The following is a 6001-nucleotide window of genomic DNA, read 5'->3' on the forward strand; positions in this document are numbered from 1 at the left end:
TTGGATTTGAACCAGAGTTGGATTTGGGTTAAAGCAGATTTGGTTCTCTCTAAGAAGATTGGATTTCTACTTGAATTTGGGTCTAACTCAAGAGAGAGAAAAGCATTAAAATTAAATAGAGAAATCTCAATTCGAGAAAGAGAGTGAGAGGAGAGAGCAGTGAGAGATGAGAAATGAGGAGTTGGGTTTATATAGGCTCCCAACCTCCAAGCCCCATTAAAGGATCATAAAATAGACCAAAAGGTCCACCATAAAAGGTAAAATGCTCTTGCAGGTAAGGTCGAAAAACCTAGACAAAAATGGTATAGGTTGGGTTCAAATTGACCCTTAACCATCCCTATACAGGTCAAAGTCAAGGTCTAAGGATAAGGGCGTCAGATCTAGGAACGTTTGGGTCTTAAAGGCCATGCAAATTAGTTTGGATATTATCCAAATGGGATAAATGCATAGTATTGTAGCTTGATCAAGGGACATATATGAACTTGGGATTAAAACCGTTAAGTGCCAAAAAGGTCAAAGCCTAACCAGACCAAACCGAGCCGATCCAAATCTGGGTCTTTTTTTGAAACCTTAAACCTAAACCTTAACTCAAACCCAAATTCAAATATAAATCTAAATATAAATATATATTATTTGTGATCCAAGGTTTGTTCAAGCTCAAAATCTAATGCCCTTGAGGGTCATGCCCTCTAAGGCACCATCCTCCTATATAAGGACAAAAAAAGTTTCTACAACTTTCAATATGGGACTAAACTTTTGTAGGAAACCCTACACCCATATACTTAGAGAAAAATGAAAAGATAGAAGATATACTTGGATAGTTTTGAGTAAAAAAATCAACAATCTCTCGCATGGATCAAAACTATAAGAATATGGCTAAAACGGTTGTTCGCAAAGATTCAATGCATAAGTAAAAGTACCTTTTGAGTTTAAACCTCCACGTTAGTATTACTTAGCCTTAGTCAGTCTGAGATCTCAATAGCGTCAGTTTTGAATTGAGAATCCTAATTAACCTTTTAGAAATTATTACACACACTTTCACTTCAGATGGTCATAGTGTGTCTACCAATATATAGAAGTCACACGTTAAAGGTCTTTTGTCGTATCCTAGTTTTATGAGTCCTCTAGAGACAAAATCCAAGTCCCATAGAAGGCAACCCCTACATTCACACTTACGTAGATAAGTCTATCAAGAGTGTAAACATGTTTGAAACACCTCAGCCATAATGCCTATGGATCTTATTAAGAGTTCAATTCGAACTCAACCTTCTTACATAGATTTTGAGCACTTGACATCAGGAATGAAAAAATTATTAAGTGCTCAATCCAATCACTCAGAGATTTATTCTTTTCATTGAACCACTCAACATGGTTTGTCCCTTATCATGTGGTTGGGTTTTCATTCATGGTAATTGATTTTATAGACTTTAACCTCATTCTCCTTGATGTCTTAAATATGATATTTCGAGAAAGTTTATTTGTCAACAGATTCACTAAGTTTTGACAAAATTTCACATATTCAATTGAGATTACTCTTTGCTTGGGTTATTCATATAATTGTGCTTTAGACTGATATGTCTAGATTTTCTATCATAAATATTACTTCTCGTTTTGTATATAGTTGCTCGACTATCACAACGCATAGCTATCGGGGGTACTAACTTATCTCCTAATAGTATCTCCATTATGATATTCTTTAGCGACTCAACTTTCATACTAGCTGATGCTAGTGCTATCAACTATGCTTTCATTGTAGAATGAGTTATTACAGATTGCTTCTTGGATCTTCAAGCAATTGCTTCAGTTCTAAGGGTAAATATCCAACCACTTGTATATAATAACTCAATGAAATTAGAATTTTAGTTTGCATCATTGTACCTTTCAAGTACAACGACTTCTTTTTTATAGAATATTTCATATTCTAGAGTTCTTCTCAAGTACTTCAAGACTCGATATATAGCATCTCAATGCTCTTGTTTTGGATTACTTGTATATGAGCTCAACTTGCTCATGCTAAAAGCTATCTTTGGTCTAGTTTCATTTATAACATATATGAGACTGTCAATAATACTTGCAAACTTTAATTGGGATATACTTCTTTCAGTGTTAATCGATAGCTTAACACTATGATCAATCAAAGTAGCAACAAGCTTGCAATCATGATGATTATATTTTCTTAATATTTTTTCAATGTAGTGAGATTGAGTTAAAGCATAACCACTTTTGTGTCTAATCAGTTTAATATCAAGTATAACATCAGCTAATCTCATGTCTTTCATGTCAAATTTAAATAAAAGAAAATTTTTGATATTATTTATGCATTCTACATTATTACTTATGATTAACATATCATTCACATAGGGATAAATAATTATAACACAACTATCTTCTACTTTGCTATATATTCATTTATCAAAGTCATAAATTCTAAAACCATATGAAATAATTACTTCATCAAATTTCTCATGTAATTATTTAGGTGATTGTTTTAAACCATACAATGACCTTAATAGTTTGCAATTTTTTTTCTTGACCTGGTGCAATATAACCTTTAGGTTGTTTTATTTAAATTTTTTCTTCTAAGACATTATTCAAAAAAGCAGTTTTAACATCCATTTGATGAATTTTAAATTTATAAATTGATACTAAAGCAATCATAGTTCTAATAGATGCAATCATTCTTACATGAGTATGTGTGTCAAAATAATCAAGTTCAGGTTTTTGTTTGAAACCTTTAGCTACTGGTCTAGCTTTAAATTTTTCAATAGAGCCATCAGTTCTAAGTTTTCTTTTGAAAATCCATTTGCATCCCAAAGGTTTAAAACCATAGGATATGACATAAACTAAGCAATGCATCAGCCCATATGTTATAATCTATAACCGAACTAATAAACATTGAATTAACCATGTCAATTAGAGTCTCATTTTTACGTTCAGTTATACCATTATGTTGAGGAGTATATGGATCAATATTTTGTCTATATATTTTATGAATTTCACAAAATTCAATAAACTCATTTGAAAGATATTCACCACCTCTATTAAATCTAAAAGTCTTTATTTTACAATTATTAAGGTTTTCAACTTCTGTTTTGAAAATCTTAAAATTTTCAAATGATTCATCTTTTGTTTTTATGAAATAGACAAGCATATTTTGTGAAATCATCAATAAAGGTTATAAAATAATTGTTACCCCCACGAGTTGGAGTATTTTTCAAATCACATATCACATACATCACTGTGTATTAAATCTAATAATTTAGAAGTTCTTTCAACACTCTGAAATGAATTTTTTGCAAACTTTGCTTTAATACAAATATCACATTTTCTATGATGTTCAGTTTTGCATTTAAGAATCAGTCCTAAGTTACCCATGATTCTCAAAAGTTTATAATTTATATTTTAGAATTTGGCATGTCATAAATCATATGAGTCAAGCATATAAATAGAAGAAGAATCAATTTTATTACTCAAATTGAGTTTGAACAACTCATTGGTGGCATAACCTTTGCCTACAAACTTGTGGTTCTTCGATATTATAATATTGTTGGATTCCATTATAACTTTGTAATCATGAGTTGTAAGCAGATAGGCAGATACAAGATTTTTTGTGACGATAGGTACGTAATATATATTTTTGAGAGTTAAATATTTATCGAAAGTGAAGTAAAGTTTCACACTCTCTTTTTCATGAACCTTAGCTTCATGTTTATCACCCATATAGATCATATAGTCTTTCCTCACAGTTTCGTATGTTTTGAATATATGTCTATCATTACATCAATGGATCATTGATCCAGAATCCATGTACCACTATTTATCCAAATTAATCATAAATATCTCACTAACTGGAGCCATTAGGTCATCGTTGAGTTTACTAGCTTTATTGCCTTAGAATTTCTTCCTGTGTCGGCATTTTCTCGTATAGTGACCCGGTTTTTCACAAGTACAGTAGTAATAAGTCTTCCTTTTTTTAGTATCGAATTTGGACTTCTTGTTTTTGTTCTTAAGTCTGGGTTTGAATTTTGGTTTACGTTCAACCATGTTTACGTTAGCATGAACTTCTTTTATATCATATTTCTTATCTCGAGATCGAGCTTCCTTCTCGATTCTAAGATGTTTTGATTCATTTTGATAGTTTTTTTAAGATGAGGGCAATCTCCCAATGATTGCAACCACCTAGAATGATTCATCAAGGTTCATACCCTCAAACTTGATCTGATTAGCCAAGATTTGCATCTCATAGACTTGAGATAGCAGTGACTTATCAACGAAGAATTTGAAATCTATATACTTATTAACTAAAAACTTACAATTTCCTGCATCCTCTATTTTATACTTACTTTCAAGGGCTTCCCACAACTTCTAACAGTAACTAGGTTGGGATTTAAACATCAACTGAATATGGGTCTGATCAGCAACCAGATCTAGATCTTGGATAGGGATCCAAATACAATTAGATCTAGATAGAGATCCAAGCTATAACAAAGTTGAGTCGTAGAATTGGATATGCTCTGAGAATCTGAATCTGAACTACAACTAGATTTGGATCCAAACCATAATTGGATCTGGATCTGAACTGGGGCTGGATCTGGGCTAAAGCAGATATGGATCTCTCTAAGAAGATCGGATCTCTACTTGAATTTAGGTAAACCCAGGAGAGAGAAAAGCACTAAATTACAAAGAGAGAATCGTTCAAGTGCCAAAAATGTCAAAGTCATACCAGATCGAACTGAGTCAAGCCGAGCCGTGTTCGAAACCCCAACCCCAAATCTATATTATTTGTGATCCAAGATTCCTGAATAGTCCTCCGTGGGCACGTACGCCACTTTTGCAACCATGAGGAAAATGAGTATCTTGTGTTGCTATTGTTTGAAATTGGTGCCATCGAACTCAGACAACTTGGGCAGTTTCTGGTTTTTAACCTTCACAATCGTCATTTGCAGATTTATCGCTTGAAAATTATTGTAATAGTTTTACCTTAGTGGGCCAGTCAATTGAGATTGAACCAGTAAGCTCGGAGGCAAGCATAAATGCATTGTCTTTCAAGCCATAGTTGTCCCACTTAGGATCAAATTCTCGATGCAGTGGGTATTCATGCAACTATGCTCTTAGGATACAATCAAGTTTTTGCCTTCTCATGAATGATCGGACTACGCCCTGCATTGGGTGAGCCAATAACCTCGACACGGACTACCTTGAAACAACCTCTTGATTAGGGTTGAATCATGTATGAATCTTGAGTTTGGATATGAATTCTAACAGTAATTGGGTCAAGATCCAAACATCAATTGGATATGGGTCTGATCAACAACTGGATCTGGATTATGAATAGAGATCCAAGTGCAATCGAATCTGGATAAGGATCCAAACTATAATGGAGCTAGATCTTAGGATTGGATCTGATCTGAAAATCTATATCTGAACTGCAACTAGATCTAGATTCGAACCAAGATTGGATCTGGGCTAAAGTAGATCTGGATCTCTCTAAGAAGATCAAATCTCTACTTAAATTTTGGTCTAACCCAGGAAAGAGAAAAGCACCCAAATTAGAGAGAAAGAGAGAGAACCGTCAAAGTACCAAAAAGTTCAAAGCCAGACCAAACTGAGCTGGGTCCAAAACCCCAACCCTAAATCCAAATCTATATTGATTGTGATCCAAGATCCAAGGTTTATTTAAGACCAAAATTTAAATCCTTAAGGGCCATGCCATCTAAGGCACCACCCTCCTTTATACGGACAAAAAAAGTTCTTGCAACTTTCAATATGGGACTAAACTTTTGTAAGAAACCCTACAGGAGAAAAATGAAAAGATAAAGGATATAATTAGGTAGTTTTGAGCCAAAAACCAACAGCTCCATCTTGCTTCCTTAACTGAGCTCTGCTAGTTTATGATGTTTTTTCTCCTCGCTTCATTCAATGCTTTCGCATCCACCCTCCCTTCACTACCATTATTTTTTTCTGTTTCTTTTCTTTGAAGATGCATGCCTTTGGTTGCAGT

Source organism: Nuphar pumila, chromosome 7, assembly GCF_984573655.1.
Source record: "Nuphar pumila chromosome 7, dmNupPumi1.hap1.1, whole genome shotgun sequence".
Taxonomy (NCBI): domain Eukaryota; kingdom Viridiplantae; phylum Streptophyta; class Magnoliopsida; order Nymphaeales; family Nymphaeaceae; genus Nuphar; species Nuphar pumila.